General features: G+C 43.6%; 1 protein-coding gene and 1 long non-coding RNA gene across 4 annotated transcripts in view; one reads left to right on the top strand and one right to left on the bottom strand.

Annotated features, from left to right (window-relative positions):
• LOC140197323 (uncharacterized) overlaps positions 1-8,961 on the top strand; it is a 33,052-nt gene extending 24,091 nt beyond the window's left edge. The window contains exon 3 of the long non-coding RNA XR_011885912.1: positions 8,439-8,961. This is a non-coding gene — a long non-coding RNA (uncharacterized lncRNA). The remainder of the gene's footprint in view (positions 1-8,438) is intronic.
• Positions 1-19,776, bottom strand: part of lypd6b (LY6/PLAUR domain containing 6B) — a 256,416-nt gene that overhangs the window by 72,674 nt on the left and 163,966 nt on the right. The window lies entirely within an intron of this gene.

Below are 19,776 nucleotides of genomic sequence, written 5' to 3'. Positions count from 1 at the left end.
GGTAGCGTAGCGGTTAATGTGACACTGCTGCAGCTCGGGGCGACGGAGTTCAGACTTCAGAGTTCAACCCCGACTTCATCTAAAAGGAGTCTGAACTTCTTCCCTGTGGAATGCATGGGTTTTCTCCGGGTGCTCCGGTTTCCTCCCACAGTCCAAAGATGAACTAGTTAGTAGGTTAATTGGTCATTGTAAATTGTCCTGTGAATAGTTTAGGGCTAAATTGGCGGTTGCTAGGCGACACGGCTCAAAAGGCTGGAAGGGTCTATTCCACGCTGCATCTCTAAAATCAAAGTAAATTTATTATCATGGTACTTATGTGTCACCATATACAACCTTGAGATTCATTTTCTTGCAAGCTTTTACAACAAAATAAAGAAATAATAGAATGAATGAACACTATACATACAGTAACAAAGACCAACAAACAGCCAATGTGCAAGAGGGGACAAACTGTGCAAATAATAAAAATGTAAGTAAATAATACTGAGAACATGAGTTTCAGAGTCTTTGAAAGTGAGTGAAGTTATAAAAGAGGTACAAGTTACTCCTAATCTCATAACAGGAGAATGAAGCCTCTATAAAAGCTTAAACTGAGTTCCTTCAGATCTCGGTTTTGTGACAATGCGTCACATGTAAAGTAGGATTATTGCTTCCAAGCTGTGGTGGTTGTCCATCATGTCCAATGATGATAGAAATCCTGTGCAGGAGAGTTCTTAAAGTGGAAAAGCCCTTACACTGGGGCAGTTCCACTCTCTCGACCTCAGGAGTCTGGGTCCAGTGGTACGAACAAGTGTCACAAACTGGGGGCTTTCTTGGTTGCAGTGGATGACAATGGCATCTTCTGCGCCTCGTCACTCCCTTCGCTCTCCATGGTCTTCCAAACTAGGGCAGGTCAAATGAACTCCCATCCAATGTTTTTTCTATCGGCACCGTGTTCAGGGCTCCCTTTCAGCCTTGTGTGAGAGTCTACCTGAATCAGCTCTTTGGGGGAACTGAGACCACTGGCAGATCTAAAACCCCAGTGACAGATCTATGCAGGGTTTATGCATTATTTCAATAGACCCTCCGAGTGCAACAATATCAGTTTTGTATCGCACCACTGAATCCGATAGGAGAAACTATAAACAGCATGCAATATCGTAATAGCCAGAAACTGCCTAGTTTTCTATAGAGAACATATTGCCTCATAATGGTACTTTATTGGTGCTGAAATTTCCATCAATTATTTTTCTAATGTGCATTGTATGCAATTATCAGAAAGATACATTTTAATTGGTTTGTGTTTTCAAGAAATATTGTCCAGGCTATAACTTCACAACACGCTGGAGGAACTCAGCAGGTCGGGCAGCATCCGTGGAAACGATCAGTCACTGTTTCGGGCCGGAACCCTTCGTCAGGACTGAAGAGGGAAGGGGCAGAGGCCCTATAAAGAAGGTGGGGGGAGGGTGGGAAGGAGAAGGCTGGTAAGTTCCAAGTGAAAAACCAGTGGGGGAAGATAAAGGGGTGGGGGAGGGGAAGCAGAGAGGGGATAGGCAGGAAGGGTGAAGAAGGAATAGGGGAAAACACAATGGGTAGTAGAAGGAGGCGGAACCATGAGGGAGGTGATAGGTAGCTGGGGGAGGAGGCAGAAACAGGGATAGGGGAAGGGAGGGGGAGGGAATTACCAGAAGTTGGAGAATTCTATGTTCATACTAAGGGGCTGGAGACTACCTAGACAGTATATGAGGTGGTGGTCCTCCAACCTGAGCTTAGCCTCATCATGGCAGTAGAGGAGCCCATGTATGGACATATCCAAATGGGAATGTGAAGCAGAGTTGAAGTGGGTGGCTACCAGGAGATCCTGTCTGTTGCGGCGGATGGAGCGGAGGTGCTCAACGAAGCGGTCTCCTAACCTGCGTCGGGTTTCACCGATGTAGAGGAGGCCGCACCGGGAGCACTGGATGCAATAGATGACCCCAACAGACTCAAAAGTGAAGTGTTGTCTCACCTGGAAGGACTGTTTGGGGCCCTGAATGGTGGCAAGAGAGGAGGTGTAGTGACAGGTGTAGCACTTACGCTTACAGGGATAAGTGCCGGGTGGTAGATCCGTAGGGAGGGACGTGTGGATCAGGGAGTCGCAGAGGGACCGATCCCTGCAGAAAGCGGAGAGGGGTGGAGAGGGAAAGTTGTGCTTAGTGGTGGGGTCCAGTTGAAGGTGGCAGAAGTTGCGGAGGATAATGTGCTGGATCCAGCAGCTCCAGGCTATAACTTATTTGCCTATAGATACCTCTTCATACTTCAGAAGTCACATATTCAAATATTTCAGTCATGTCTTTTAAGACTATAAAATTATTTCTAATTTGCAAAATAAAATTATCAATGGAATTTACCTTCCAACATGTAAGCTATCAAATGGCATTTAACCTCTAACCTACAGGATGTTAGAGTAATCAGAACTTACTGAACTAGCAGAGCAGATGACAAGCATCTCCCCCTTAACAACAAAACAGCAGATTCTATATATACATATAGTATGTGTGAATATCTACACGTTCACATTCACTCCTGCACTCACATTAAAATGATTACCATAACAAAGACCATTGGAAGTTATTTAACTTTATTTAAGATGCTATTTTTGAAGTACTTGCTCCTCTTGACGCTTCCTTTGACAAACTTCTGTAGATGTGTACCAGAGAGTGTACTGACAGGCAGCATCACAGCCTGGTAAAACACCAATGCCCTTGTACGGAAAGTTCTACAGAAAGTAGTGGATACTGCCCAGTCCATCACAGGTAAAGTCCTCCCCGCCAATGAATACATCTACATGAAACACTGTTACAGGAAAGCAGCATTCATCAGTGACCCCCTCCACCAACTAGGACATGCTCTCTTCTCACTGCTGCCATCAGGTACAAGGGTCTAAGGACTCACTTCACCAGGTTTAGGAACAGTTATTACCCCTCCGCTGTCAGGCATTGGTAATAATCTAGTGTCAGTCTTTAACCTCTTTCTACCGTGTCATAATCACAGAACTGGCAATCTTCTACTGATATTACAAGTGAACATCAGCAACAGAAATCATCAGGGTACTCTTGTACCAACACAGGTCACTATCGATTAGAATGGCAGCTAAGAGACATTTACTTGGGGTACAGTATTTGACGCTTGCCAGGGGCACATTAATGGCATAGTTGCTAAATTACCAGACCGTTAATCCAGAGGCCTGCACTAACAATCTGAGTTCAAATTCCACCATGGCAGCTTTGGAATTTGAACATAAAAACACTGGTAATTGGGAATACTGATCACGGAATTGCTGGGTTGTCAAAAAATAAATCAAACTCGCAAATGATCCAACCTGGTCTGACCTGTATGTGGCTCCAGAACCACATCTATATGGTTAACCGTCGAACATCCTCGGAAGTGGTGTAACAAATAGCTCCATTCAGAACCAATCAAGGACAGGCAATAAATCACGGCTTTGCCAATAATATCTATATCCTCAAAATTAATCCATTCCAAAACTAAGCATGGTAATTATGCATAGAAGTTCCAGTGAACAAAATCTTAGAAAAAATTACTTTTGTTTTAACATTTAATAGTCTCTGAAAGTCAGGGGTGTTTCTGCAATAGTACCTTGAGGAAATGCCACTCACATTCCAGCCAACTCTGGAAAACCGGATGCAGGACACCAACAAGTTTGTCTGTCTTCATGCCTGGTCATCATGACACGAAGGGCAATGAATCCAGGCAGGTTGCTAGATCAAAACAGCCTGGCTCATTGTTAACACAAACACATTAATAGCATTGTGCATTATAATTAAGATCGTAACTTCAAAATTATCTCTGACAAAGTTCAAAATAACTTTATTGTTAAAGTACATACAGTATGCCGGCTGGTGGCATAGTGGCATCAGCACTGGACTTTGGGGTGGAAGGTCCCAAGTTCAAATCCAGCTGGCTCCCGTGCACGCTTTCCATATGTGCTGGGTTGAGCGTCGAGCTAGCAACTCAACCTCGTAAAAAAGAAATTGCCTGCTACAGAAACATTAACAGCAAAAAGTTGAAGGCCTGTGCTCTCTCGTGAGTTTAAAGGTAATTTCTTTCTCTTTTTTTTTTACATACAGTATTAAATTAAATTAAGTTAATGGCTCCATCTGTCTAAGTAGACAATGGATGCGCCTGGTTCCGGGACGCAGACCTGGATGATGAATATGGAGATCCTGCGCTGCCCAGACATCAAGATCCCCCTCTCGGCCTCGCGGATGTGGTCCAAAGGAATGTGAAGCAGTACAGTTGGCATCAGCTTGGCTGCAGGAGCTGCCGGGAGGTGACGTGATACATCATCCAACCACCTTAGGGGCTCCACTCCGGATTTGTGTAGGGCTTACTCCTTAGCCTTCTCTTCTCTCAAGGATACCCACAAGGCAGTGGGATCTGTAACCCTGGGTAGGGGCCCGTACCGGGTACTGTCAGCCAGAGCCAGCTGAGCCACCATATACAATCCTGAGATTCATTTTCTTGTGGGCATACTTAATAAATCCATAATAGAATGATAACCATAACAGAATCAACGAAAGACCACACCACCTTGGATATTCAAGCAATGGGTAAAAGTCAAAAAACTGTGCAAATACAAAAAGAAAGAAATGATAATAGTAAATAAATAAGCAATAATTATCGAGAACATGAGATGACGAGTCCTTGAACGTGAGTCCATAGGTTGTGGGAACATATCAATGATGGGGCAAATGAAATTGAGTAAAGTCATCCCCTTTGGTTCAAAAGCCTGATGTCGAGGGGTAATAACTGTTCCCGAACCGTGTTACTCTTAAGACCTCTAAATTGCCTTCATCCTAATGGCAACAGTGAGAAGAGAGCATGTCCTGGGTGGTGGGGGCCCCTGATGATAGATGCTGCTTTCTTGTGACAGTGGTTCCTGTCGATGTGCACAATGGTGGGGAGGGCTTTAATCATGATGGACTGAGACATATCCACTACTTTTTTGCAGGATTTTCCATTCAAGAGCATTGGTGTTTCCATACCAGTCTGTGATGTAGCCAGTCAATATACTCTCCATTACCTTACCGAAGTTTGTTAAAGTTTTAAGTGTCATACCAAATCTTCACTAACTCCTAAGGAAGTAGAGGTGCTGGTCGTATGTAAAAAAGACTATATTAACTTCAGCATGTCCTGAAATGCCTAAGAAACAATAAAGTGATTTTGAAGAGTACTCATTTTAATTCAGGAACAATCAAGGCAGAAGTGATATGATAGAAGTGTTCACCAAGCCAGTCAATTGCATCCTTTTCAAGTAGCAGTGGGCATTTGTTCACAAAACCATAGCAACTAATTTCTAAACTCCAAATCCACCAATCTAAGAACAAAGATTTGTAGTCAAAAAGATCTTTGAAATTCAACGAGGTTTAATTGGTTCAAACTTACTGGACACAAACTTGATATGCCTGTCATGAAAGGGGCTTTGTTGTCATATCTGAGACTTTCTGACAGGTTTAGATCCTACTGGAGGTTATTATTGGCAACATGTTAAAAGTACTGTGTCAGGTGTCTGTAAAAGTTGACAAATCAATTGTGGAGTAGCTATGGACTTAACAGTTCTAATAACATTTAGGAAATACAGTGAATGCTGTTTAATAAATTAGTTATTGGTAACCTACATATTAGAAACATAGAAACATAGAAAACCTACAGCACAATACAGGCCCTTCGGACCACAATACTGTGTTGAACATGTCCTTACCTGAGAAATTACCTAGGGTTACCCATAGCCCTCTATTTTTCTGAGCTCCATGTACCTGTCTAGGAGTCTCTTAAAAGACCCTATCGTATCTGCCTCCACCACCGTTGTCAGCAGCCCATTCCATGCACTCACCGCTCTCTGCATAAAAAACTTACCCCTGACATCTCCTCTGTACCTTCTTCCAAGCATCCTAAAACTGTGCCCTCTCGTGCTAGCCATTTCAGCCCTGGGAAAAAGCCTCTGACTATCCACACGATCAATGCCTCTCATCATCTTATACATCATCTTAAATTTTTTCATATGTTATGCAGAATGTATGCTATTTCACAGAATTGGGATACATTTTTATCCATGAATTAATGCTAGCCAAATACCAGGAACTGGTAGAACAGTGCCAGAGACAGGGCTGGAGGGCACGATGCCAGCCTATAGAGGTGGGGTATAGAGGTTTTACTGGCTGCTCGCTGTGCAGAACCTACTCTCTCCTTGTCATTAAAGGGATTGCAAAGAAAAGAGCCACCAGGACCGTCACAGAGGCTGCTGAATGAGCCTCCATTTGGCTACGGAGCAAGAGATGTGACCCGTGGACGAATACTGCTGGGACACAAGCCAGGGCCTGACCAACCCTGGCTGGATCGCCTGGGCGAGAGTATTTGATGTTGAAAGACCCAATGACCCCAGGTTACATCACTGACAATGTGTCACAACACATCCCAGGATGTATCTCAGCATCTACAAAATAATATCATCCAAGTGTTTCTATCCCACTGTGTAATTTCAAGTATTTCAAAAAAGTTTATAGGCTACATTGCAGCTTTATGCAGTTGATGACTGCTTTTAATTCAAGGAGGAGTACCACAAATGGTGTCTATGTCTTATGAAACATTTTCATTCAGAAACAAAACAGGGAAAAGTAGAAGAGAATAAATATTAATAAGATCGATAAGCTCATTGGGAAGGCTGGTTCTGTTCTGGGGGTGGAACTGGATTCCCTGGTGGTTGTGTCTGAGAGGAAGATGCTGCCAAAGCTACGGAGCACTATAGACGATCCCTCTCAGCCCCTCCATAACGCACTGGACAAACAGAGGAGCAACTTTAGTAACAGACTGATTCCACTGAACGTCACAGGAGATCCTCTCTCCCTGTGGCTATAAGACTCTACACCTCCTCCTCCTTAAGTATATAAGTGTATGGTTTCATTGCACATCTGTAATTTGCACTATTACTTTTTAATACACATTTTGTATTTTTTTTGTCCCTCAATGCTTACATTTTGTGCTTGAAAGTATATATTTCTGACTGAGTAACATTGCAACAATAACTTCCTCCAGGATAGATGAAGTTTTATCTTAAACTGTATAGTCACAGAGCGTTCTAGGTTTCAATAATGAAGACGGAATTACAATGACCTTCTAAACTAACAAGAAGCTCTGATTTTGGACTTCCTGAAAATCGCAGTTACTAGCTTTAATTTAACAGGGTATGTATTGGACATGAGTGGCAATGGGTTCTTGGTCCATAACTGTGTGCTAACACTATCAATGTGAACCAATTACAATTACACTGTGAGCCTGCACACTGACCAACACTACGAATATTTGTATTTATATCGTACTTATATCTATTTTTATCACGACTAAAGTTCATTCTGGAAAAAAAACTGCATGTGGGCAAAAGTATGGCTTGTATTGAGAGGCAGCCTAGCCTAAAATCCTCATCTGGTATTGACATGAGGTCTTTACATTCATCTTATAATGGTTTATTTCCACTCCATTTCAATGGTTGTACGATGACTGATGAGGTCCATGTGAGACCCGCAAACTCCGTGAGGTGTTCTATCGGGTGGATAGATAAATGGGCAGACTATTATTTAAATGGGGAAAGAATTCAAAGTTCTGAGATGCAACGGGACTTGGGAGTCCTCGTACAGGATACCCTTGAAGTTAACCTCCAGGTTGAGTCAGTAGTGAAGAAGGCGAATGCAATGTTGGCATTCATTTCTAGAGGAATAGAGTATAGGAGCAGTGATGTGATGTTGAGGCTCTATAAGGCGCTGGTGAGACCTCACTTGGAGTACTGTGGGCAGCTTTGGTCTCCTTATTTAAGAAAGGATGCGCTGTCGTTGGAGAGGGTACAGAGAAGATTCACTAGAATGATTCCGGGAACGAGAGGGTTAACATATGAGGAACGTTTGTCCGCTCTTGGACTATATCCCTTGGAGTTTAGAAGAATGAGGGGAGACCTCATAGAAACATTTCAAATGTTGAAAGGCATGGACAGAGTGGATGTGACAAAGTTGTTTCCCATGATGGGGGAGTCTAGTACGAGAGGGCATGACTTAAGGATTGAAGGGCGCCCATTCAGAACAGAAATGTGAAGAAATTTTTTTAGCCAGAGGGTGGTGAATCTATGGAATTTGTTGCCACGGGCAGCAGTGGAGCCCAAGTCATTGGGTGTATTTAAGGCAGAGATTGATAGGTATCTGAGTAGCCAGGGCATCAAAGGTTATGGTGAGAAGGCGGGGGAGTGGGACTAAATGGGAGAATGGATCAGCTCATGATAAAATGGCGGAGCAGACTCGATGGGCTGAATGGCCGACTTCTGCTCCTTTGTCTTATGGTCTTATGGATAGGCAGGTAGTTTGAGATTGGATTGTTCCCTTCTTTATCAACACGGCTCTTCTTTCTTTTATTAGATACAGTGTGGAATCGACCCTTTGAGCTGCACCACCCAGCAACCTCGAATTTTAACCCCAGCCTGATCATGGGACAATTTACAATGACCAATTAACCTCTCAACCGGTATGGCCTTGGACTGTGGGAGGAAACTGGAGCACCTGGAGGAAACCCAGACAGTCACAGGGAGAACTCCTTACAGACAATGGCAGGAATTGAACCGAGGTGGCTGGTACTACGCTACTGAGCCGCTCACTGTGCGATCCAAATGCGTGGAAGCAAAGTTCTCAATGCCATCCCGTTTCCTCCTTTACACCAAGGAAGTGGCTCCCCAATCATGAATAGGGATATTGTAATTTTTCATGGATGCTTTGGTATTATTGAATCTTTACACCTACTCTGCACCAACTGCATTAATAATGTTGTATATTTAATTATATGTCGTACAGGCACTTTATGTCAACTTGTACATCTACAAAATACTTTTTTATCTGGTATGATGTTAATATTATTTTCTGTGCTGTATGTGATACATGTACCAAACTTTGCACCTTGGTCCCTGAGGTTGCTTCATTTAGCTGTGTACATCTTCAAAGTTCAAAGTAAAATTATTATCAAAGTACATACTGTATGTGTCACCATATACAACCCTGAGTTTCATTTTCTTGCGGGCATACTCAATAAATCCAATAACCATAATAGAATCAATGAAAGACCACACTCAACAGGACAAACAGACAACCAATATGCAAAAGACAACAAATTATGCAAATACAAAAGAAACAAAACAAATAATAAATAAATAAGCAATAAATATTGTGACTATGAGATGGAGTCCTTGATGATGAGTCTATGACCGGATGACAATAAACTTGAACCTGGCAATTTCTTACTGTGAGGGCAATGGGTCTGTTTCCGAACTCCAATGCTGGGCAGGTCCTACAGCCTCAACGAACTGTAATTAGTGCCTTCATGCAAGGGATGCTGGCCTGAGAATGAGGTGATGACATTTATTTGATTATCCTACCAGCGGATTAGGAGGACCGTGTGGAACTGTCAATTGCAGTACCTCTTCAGTGCTTTACTCTACAGCTGAGAGAAATCTAACACCCAGAAGGAATTAGATTTAACTGCTGGATCCATATGTTAACTTTTCAGAAAGCTTCAATCCCTTTGTTATTCCCTTCAATCTTGATATTGCGGTGTTTGCTGAGCCTGGCAATTAGCTTGCAGTTTCATCACCAGTCGAGGTGTCAGCAACAGTATGCATTTGCTGGCGTTTCTCTCTGGCAGTGCCCGTGTTCATATAGGCCCCCCATTTGCTTGCCTTGGGCCTGATTGGCTACTTCTCAGTTGACCTTTGGACTCTATTGGCTTGCATTTCTTTCGCTCTTAGGGGTTCATAGATTATATCTATTTCAGTATGTCCTTTCAATCTATTGCTGAATAAGTATCCTGAATTAAAATCATATAGAGTTTTGGGGAGAAAACAGGCCGGTTTCCTCTCACTTTGGGATGTGAATGAACTGTCCACTTGGCACACATAATCTCTTCTAGCACATCTCTCTTACTTACTGCCCATTACAGCACTGGCATTTGGGGCAGCAATGAAGGTCCTCCATCTCTGGTGGCGTTCAGGGCTTCCTTCATCATGTCAGTAGCTTCTTCTTGGTTTTTACTACTGTCAGTCATGCAAGTCCTGGGTGGAGACTCAGGAATACCGTCACATTCAGATGTAGAAGGAAGCTTCATTGCTGTTTCCGTAACAATTTTGTTTGATTAGTCAGGGTTATTATCCTGAACTAAGCACCCAAACCTGGAGGGCCAGTGAACCACTCTTAGTCTGGTCTCTATCCTTTGACCTGTTTGACATGGGTGACTGGAGCACACCTTCAATAACTCCAAAAGACTGAGGTTTGGTAAAATACTGAAAGGCTTTTATTCGCTGTACAATACGACCTCCACAGTGAGTGTCTGCGCCCCGGACTGAGAGGGAGGGGCAAGGCGAAACAACTTTATTCAGGATTCTGTGGGAGGAGCCACAGGGACAGTCAGCAGAGGGGCGTGTCCAGACAGTTAACCCAGTTACAACATATATATGGTTTACCACAGTGACTCTATCAGGAGCCAAAGCATAAAGCCCTGACTCCAGCTAACATAGGTTCCTGGGTCATTGAGGCCCGCAAGCCTCCAAACCCTACAACAAGGTTGCAATCCTCTCAAGGCCTGTTTAAATGGACATACTGTACATCTCTTAAACTGGGTGAATCCCCTGCTTTGTTTCTCCAACAAGAAAAGAATGTTAAGAGCAAAATGTGTTGAAAGATTTTTCCCTTGACGACAATTCTTTTACCTTCAAAGATTCAAAGTACATTTATTATCAAGGTATGTACACAATACACAACCCTGAGAATTGTTTTCCCACAGTCCCTCATTTTCCTTCCGCCTCCAGCAATTCTTTCTCTGTCTTATCAGATCCTTTATCACACACTGCCGAATCTCTCCACACTGTAAACACTCAATTCTTCCTTATCATAAACTAATCCCACTTCTTTTCACATGACATGTTGTCCAGCTTTTTTACACATCAGTTTATTCACTTTCTGCATTACATTCATCACCCTCCAGCCACACCCAATATCTTAAATCCATGTTGCCTTTATTTATACAACCTCCAAACACCTATTTAACGTCTCGCAAACAGTCGTGCTCTCATTCGGCAAGACAAGACTGTACAAGGAGAGGCTCGAGACAGGAGGTGGAGGTGCCAGTAAGCCTTTCACTCAAGCAGTAGGATGCCTGGCTGATCTGTGCCTCCCGCCGGCCCGTAAGCTTTTGTCAAGGGGAGGAAGCTGCCAATCTCAGCAAGGCATCTGGGTATAAGTTTTAAAAAGCAGCAGACATACAGCTAAAATTCCTAACTCAAGTTGCTGGTAGTTCCACATTCATCTGAACCGAGACACTTCTCTTTCTTCAACATCCTTCCAAGTTATAAGATGTAACTGCAGGGATGGACAATCTCGCTGAAGATGTACCTTCAGTCACTCCTCCCTCCCAACAGCAACAACTTGCATATATATAGCACTTACATTCATGTAAAAATTCCCGAGGATAAGGCCGAGACAGCTGGAGGTGGTAATGTAATAAAGAAAACCAGGGATGTCAGAGGGCTGGAACTGATAAAGAAATGGGGCTAGCGATTCTCTGAAGAATTCCTAAACAGCACACAAGAAAATAGGAGCAAAAGTAGGCCACCGGGTCCCTCAAGCTTGGTCTGCCACACTATAAAATTATGGCTGTTCTATGTCAGCACCATTTCCGCTTCAATGCCAGTACCCCACTACACTTGATTCCTGCTCTTTCAAGTATAGTCAATGGTCACTATATAAGGTACACCAGTACACCTGCTCATTAATGCAAATATCTAATCAGCCCAACATGTCGCAGCAACTCAATGCATAAAAGCATGCAGACGTGGTCATGAGGTTTAGTTGTTGTCTGGACCAAACATCAGAATGGAGAAGAAATATCATCTAAGTGACTTCGACTGTGGAGTGATTGTTCGCGCCGGATGGGGCGGTTTGACTATTTCAGAATCTGTTCATCTCCTGTAATTTTCACACAACAGTCTCTAGAGTTTACAGAGAATTGTGCAAAAAAAAACCTGTCATGGTCCGGTCCGTAAAGTCCGCATTCCAGTTCACGGTCCGGTCCATGGACTCAGAACTCCGGGTCTTCCAGCTGTCCCTTGTTTGACTAAATCAAAGGCACCTGATTCCCATCTTTGGGCTTGCAATATAAGTAGCCTTGGGGGTGAGTGGGGGCTGCTGGTTTGTCTTGTCAGTTCCCCTTGGAGCAATCTGCTGATGGAAGGCTAGTGAAACCATTTGTGATCTCGAGGTCTGGTTGGAGGACCACTGCTTCATGGAGCCTTGTTGCCACTTGTTGGAGTGGTCTTTGTGGTATAGATTTGGCTGTTTCCTGGGCCAGCTGAGTGGCTGCCAGCCACTCCAAGCTAGGTAGGGATCCAACTGTTTCTGTAGCCAGCTGAGGTTGCTGGCTGAACTGAGACTTGGAGTGACCCTGGAGCAGAGATGGAACTGTCTGTTGCTCCTTGGTAAACATGAGGAATTCTGCAGATGCTGGAAATTCAAGCAACACACATCAAAGTTGCTAGTGAACGCAGCAGGGCAGGCAGCATCTCTAGGAAGAGGTACAGTCGATGTTTTGGGCCGAGACCCTTCGTCAGGACTCAATGTCCTGTCCTGATGAAGGGTCTTGGCCTGAAATGTCAACTGTACTTCTTCCTAGAGATGCTGCCTGCCCTGCTGTGTTCACCAGCAACTTTGATGTGTGTTGGTTGTTGTTCTTTGGTGTTTGTCTCTTCTTGTCCTTGCCTCTGTGGGGTAAGTCAGGCCATCTTGCTGTTGCCCTGTGGGGGGACATGTCTTGTCTTTGCTTCTGTTGGATAAGTCTGGCCATCCTGCTGTTACCCAACAGGTGGACCTGTCCCACCTTGGTGTGGAGATTAAGTTGAGTCCCGGCTCTATGTTTATGTTCTGTCCTGTCCTGTCTCATGTTAGTGTCCTGTTAACGATGAGTCCCAGCTTTTCAAAGGACAAGTCCTGGCTCTACGTTGATGTTCAGTTCCCAGTCAGTCTCCAGCTCCAGCCTCCGAGTTATCAGCCTCCGCATTTCAAGATGAAGACCCCAAGCCTCGAGGATCCCAAGCCAAACCCAAGCTCCAAGACCCCAATCCTCGAGGATCCCAAGCCAAGCTCCAAGGCCCTAAGCCTCGAGGATCCCAAGCCAGGCCTTGAGACCCAAGGCCCCAAGCCATGTCATGTCCTTGCCTGGTTCTGGGGTCCGAGCCCGAGGCAAGACCCAGGTTCTGGGTCCTTGTCCAGTCTCGGGCTCGGAGTCCAAGCCTTGTCTCCTAGTCCATGGGTCCTAGTCCTGATCCCGCTTTCCCTAGCCCAAGTTGGTGTTCTTGTCCCTGCTCCTTGCCTGAATCCTGTCACGTCCTTACTCTAGTCAAGTCCTGTTCCTTGTACTTCAGTGTCTGTGTCTTGCATTTGGGTCCATTCCCAGTACCCCTTGTGACAAAACCCTAGTGAGTAAGGACGCCTTGTTAATGAGAGAAGTCCAAGGAATAGACAGATTGGCTCCAGCTGACAGGAAGGCGAACTCAGATAACCATGTGTTACAGCAGTGGTGTGCAGAAGACATCTGAATGCACGTCACATCGAACCTTGAAGTGGATAGGCTGCCAACAGCAGAAGACCATGAATGTACACTCATTGGCCACTTTATTAGGTACAGGAGATATCCCATAAAGTGACCACTGTAGCTCAGGAATGGGTCCTTCAGTTCACCATGGTTCTGCTGACCCTGCTGCCAAATTAAACTAATCTAATCTCATTCAGGCATACAACATGGAATCAGGCCCTTTGATCTGATTTGTCTGTGCCAAGCCAGCTGCCTATCTATGTTTATCCTATGGCACCATGGTAATGTAATGGTTAGCACGACGTCATTACAGTTCTGGGCATTGGAGTTCAAAGTTCTTTTCCGGTGCCCCCTGTAAGGCGACTGTTAGTCCTCCTTTTGGAGTGCATGGATTTTCTCCAGGTGTTCCAGTTTCCTCCAACAGTCCAATGACGTACTGGTTAGAAGGTTGATTGGTCATTGTAAATTGTCCCGTGATTAGGCTAAGGGCTAAATCGTTGGGTTGCTGGTGGTGCAGCTCAAAGGATAAGAAAGGCCTATTCAATGTTGATCTCCAAATCAAAAAATAAATAATTTTTCTGCAGTTGGCCATTTGAACTTCAATATCTCTCTATTTGTTTTAAGTTACACAACTGTCTAAATGCTTTTTAAACACTGATTGTACCTGCTCCAGCACTTTCTCCTCAGCTAATTCCATATGTAGCCCCCTGGTAAGCCTCAGGTTCGCTCAACTCGCTTTTGTCTAGGGGTAGCAGCCTTCGGCCCGGCCAAACTGGGTAATCAGGTTTGTGAGGATGCTGTGTGATGTACCCCACCCCGCCCAAATAACAGACTATACACCATATGTGATTAAATGATCACACTTTATAGATATTACTGGAACTATAGAGATAAAATATAAAGTAAAAGGTGCCAAACTTATGAAAGTTCAACCACTTGGAGTTGGAGCTCAAGTAACGGAGTCGTCTTCCCGCCATTCAATCCCCTCCGACCACCTCAACCCGCCGCCTGGGACCGACCACGGTGGTTGACCAGACGCCCCACATGAGTCTGTTTTCATCTCCTCTCCTTGCCAAAGACCCTAGGCCTTGGACTCCTGCTCAGGATCCGTCCTGTTGGCCAGCTTACAGCATTGCGTCTCCTCTCTCTGTCCCCCTTCGCCTTCTGCCCCAAAATCCCGTGAAACAATAGCTTACAGACACACAAGAAAGAATAACATCTATCCCAATTGGTTCGTTCTCTCTCTTATCAATAATATAACCCAAACAAAGAGAGAGAGAGAACTCCTTACATCGCAGTCATTATTACAGAAAAGCCATTTTAATTATAACATAGCAAAGAAGCCATTTTGATTAGCCTACACAGTAACATAAAAGAAGAAACCCCTTACACATAAAAGCACCACCCTCTGAGTGAAAAACTAACCCCTAGAATGGGAGTAGAATTTAACTCAAGAGAAGTCAAAAGTGATGCCTTTTGGAAACTGTAGCCAGGAAAGGGCATACATGGTGAACTGCTGAATATTGTTGAATGGAGATGCAGAGAGGGGCCTTCACCTTAAGTAAAATGTTGTATAAATTGTATTATGACTGTGTGACTCAGCAGAGCTCCAAAGCCATATTTAAGTTTCCTGAGGACACACTGTTATGGTGTGTCAGCATATTGGAGGGAGATTGAAAATTTGGCTGAGTGGTGCCATAACAACAAACTCTTACTCAATGTCAGCAAGACCAAAGAGCTGGTTATTGCCTTCAGGAAAAGGAACCCAGAGGGCCATAAGCCTGTCCTCATCAGAGGATCAGAGGTGGAGACAGCCAACAACTTCAAATTCCTCAGTGCTGCTATTTCAGAGGATCTGTCTGGAACCCAGCAGGTAAGTGAAATTACGACAAAAGCACTGCCTCTACTTCCTTAGGAGTTTGCAAAGACATCTCAAACTTTGCCAAACTTCAATAGATGTGTAAATATACTGGCTCTGTCACAGCCTGTTATGAAAACAAAAATGCCCCTGAATGGAAAATCCTACAAAAAGTAGTGAATATAGCCTAGTGCATCATGGTAAAGCCCTCCCCACCATTGAGCACATCTACACAAAGCGTTGTCGTAGGAGGGCAGCTTCCATCTTCAGGGACCCCCACCACCCAGGACAGGCTCTCTTCTCGCCGCTGCCACCAAAAAGACACATGAGCCTCAGGCCTCAACCCCATTCTCCTGCTTTCACCCCGTAACCATTGACACCCATACTAATCAAAAACCTGTCAAACTCTGCTTCAGGTATGAAGAAATCCCCTTCCAGTAGAGTCCTCTTGCTGATGTGGCAGTGCCCTTTTGGGAATGAAAGTGAGAAGAATGTTAGCACTTCCATGGCAGATCTGTCAGACCCACAGATTTAAACTTGGTAAATGCCTAGTATGTGGTTTGGCAGAATCTGTGCTCAAGTTCTCGCTCCAGAGAGCCAGGCAGCTGCTTTGGACAGATTAACGTGACTCATTTTCTGCTGGCTTTTGTCTCAGAAACAAACAAGGAGTAGGAAACAGAATGCCTCCTGCATCAAGATTCAGATTGCCATTGGGAGGGCAAAACCCTTCCAACCACTGAGCACATCTACATGAAATGTTGCCGTAGAAAAGCAGTATCTGTTATCAAAGATTCTCACCACCCAGGCCATGCTCTTTTCTCACTGCTGCCATCAGGTAGAAGGTACAAGAGCCTCAGGACTCTCACCACCAGGTTCAAGAACTGTTACTACCCTTCAGCTATCAGGCTCTGGAACAAAAGGGGATAATACAGTCATTTAAGGACTCTTATATCTTGTTACTTCATGCTCATTCTGCATTTGCAGTTTGTTGTCCATTGATCCTGCTTACAGTTACTGTTCTATAGATTTAATAAGTATGCCTGCAGAAAAAGAATCTCAGGGTTGTATGTGGTGACATGTATGTACTTTAAACTTTGTTGAACTTTGAACCAGTATTTTAAGCATCACAAAATCAAAGAACTTGGCATGGAAAAATAGGTATGTAAGAGCACATCCATTTTGAGAATGATTAATTTAATTAAGAGCTGATTAAGTAATTATTTTTTTTATTTTGAGATACAACACGGAATAGGCCTGTCAGCCCCTTTGAGCTGTGCTGCCCTGCAACCCCTGACAACCCCAATTTAACCCTAACCTAATCAAGGGACAATTTACAATGTTCAATGAATCTAGCCCATACGCCTTTGGACTGTGGGGGGAAACCAGAGCTCCTGGAGAAAACCCATGCATTCTACAGGGAGGACGTACAGAGACTCCTAACAGGGACAGGGGACGCCAGATTGTACTCTATACTCTGTAATAGCGTCAGACTAACCACTACACTACCGCAGGACACAGCACTGCTTTGTTGAAAAAAGCTTTACGATTTGAATTTGATGTGTGGATCATTTCTTCTGTGTCTGCCATAGGAAAACCATCTGAACTAACACTTAAAAACTTTCAGGAAGTCTCAGGCTATCATAAATAGATTGGAGAAAATGCAGACTTGGTGACCTGAATAACATTTTCCATTCAGTGGTTTCAATTGTTCTTGTTGACCCTTGTCTGGACTAGTAGAAGGCCTCAAAGCCATATCTCTATCATTAACACAACATGCTTTCATAACATTCAGCATTAAAAGTTTTATCGAATGTGTCATTTCACAGAGTCATCACCACCACTATGAGCCATGTCATTTCACTGGGTTTAAGGAGGAAATGTATCATTAAAAGCAACTAAACCTGTTCAGTTGCTCAAACCTTTAAAAGAAAGCTATTCCTTCCCGAGTTCCTGATGTGTGCAATGTGTAGTATGCTGTATATTGTGATAACCCTCTGTGGCATTAACTGAAGATCGACTCCTCCTCCTGAATATTGTCATCTTCGGAAAGCTTCACAATAATTCAACTCTATAGTGAACCTTGTTGAACTGGATTGGCAAATCATTATGGAAGGGAAAACTAAGACAGCATTCCCAACACAACAGCTTTGGATTTCAAAAAGTGACATTCCTCCATGATCATAAGCATAAGAGATTCTGCAGATGCTGGAAATCCAAAGCAACACAAACAAAATGCTGGAGGAGCTCAGCGGGTCAGGCAGCCTCCATGAATGAACAGCAACACACAAAGTGCTGCCTGGCCTGCTGCACTCCACCAGTAATTTGTGTGTGTTGCTTGAATTTCCAGCATCTGCAGATTTCCTCGTGTTTGTGTCCATGAATGAACAGTTGACATTTTGGCCCGTGACTGTTCATCAGGATGCGATGAAGGGTCTTAGTTCAAAACATTGACTGAGACTACATATTCTTCTCAGACTATGGAACATGCAAGTAACTCTAATTCGATATAATATGTTAACCTGTTGATTATGATGTTTCAGAGGTTCCATTTAATATCAGAGAATGTATATTGTATACAACCTGAAATTCTTACTCTGTCACAGACATCCATGAAACAGAAAAAAAATCCAAAGAATGGATGACAGAAAAATGTTAGAACCCCAAAGCCCCCCACTCCCTGCCAGAAAAAAATTAGAACCCTTAAGCCCCACCTAAACCCCCCTCCTGCTGTTAGGTGATGTAAAGTCAATATAAATTAATTGTCAAACATAATGCAGAAACATATAAGGTAACAATGCTCCCCTCTTAATTTCAAAAACCATCTGATATCCAGAGAAACTACTTCCATTTGTTAGATGACCTGACATGAGGGGCTTGACCTACTGTAGGTAATTTAGAAATAAATCAGGAAGCACTTTTTGTCAAATGGATAGTGAGAATTTGAAACACCTCATCGCTGAGCATTGTGAACACCAGGACCATTAGAAACTACACCGATGACCGCACTGTAATTGGCTGAAACAAAGGCGGTGATGAATCACTATATAGGAGGGAGATGGAAAATGTGACTGAGTGCTACCATGGCAACAATCTCTCACTCAACACCAGCCTGACCAAGGAGATGATTATTGACCTCAGGCAGAGGAAACTGGAGGTCCATGAGCCAGAACTATAAATTCCTACGTGGTATCATTTCAGAGGATCTGTCCTGTGTCCAGCACATACAGTAAGTACCATGACGGGAAAAGCACGGCAGCGCCTCTACTTTCTTAGAAGTTTGCAAAGATTTGGCACCTCATTTAAAACTATAGATGTGTGGTGAGGAGTATATTGACTGGTTTGTGTTACATTCTGGACTGAGCCAGAAATCACAGGTGAGAAGGAACTGTTGCAAAGCCAGCACATGTTTGAATGACAGTACGTTATACACTTCACTGAAATCGGCTTCAGCGGAAACCAGGACTGGTGATCAGAAACCAAAGAAAGAGAAACCACACTTCTGGCAGAGTTGGCCTCAAAACCTACAGATTGAAATTCAAAGTAAATTTGTTACCGAAGTACATGTACGTCACCATATACAACCCCGAGAATGATTTTCTTGTGGGCATACTCAATAAATCCATAATAAAGTAATAAGCATAACAGAATCAATGAAAGACCGCGCCAATATGGGTGTTCAACCAGTGTACAAAAGACACAAGCTGTGCAAATACAAAAAGAAACAAATAATAATAATAAATAAATAAGCAATAAGTATTGAGAACATGAGATGAAGATTCCATGAAAGGGAGTCCATAGGTTGTGGAAACAGTTCAATGATGTGGCAAGTGAAATTGAGTGAAGTTATCCCCTTTGGATCAAGAGCCTGATGGTTGAGGGGTAATAATCTTAGCTTTCAAGTGGTGAGCAAAAGAGTCAGGAACAAGAAAGGAAAATTTACCACATAGCAGCAAGTTAAGATCTGCAATTCAATCAGAGATTTTGGAAGGGATTCCGATCAGAATCAGAATAAAGTTTAGTATCTCTAACATATGTTGTGAAACTTGTGGTTTTGTGGCTGCAGTACAGTAAAAATACTATAAGTTACAATAAAAATAAAATAGGTAATAGTATCCTGGAGCTGCTCCGGCCTATGGTCAGGCCACACTTAGATCCCCTCCAGTTCGCCTACCAGCCCCGACTAGGAGTTGAGGATGCCATCGTCTACCTGCTGAACCCTGTCTACGCCCACCTGGACAAGCCAGCGAGCACTGTGAGGGTCATGTTTTTTG

This window comes from Mobula birostris, chromosome 5, assembly GCF_030028105.1.
Source record: "Mobula birostris isolate sMobBir1 chromosome 5, sMobBir1.hap1, whole genome shotgun sequence".
Lineage (NCBI taxonomy): Eukaryota > Metazoa > Chordata > Chondrichthyes > Myliobatiformes > Myliobatidae > Mobula > Mobula birostris.
The sequence above is the reverse complement of the archived record's forward strand: the minus strand, read 5'-3'. Positions and strand labels throughout refer to the sequence as shown.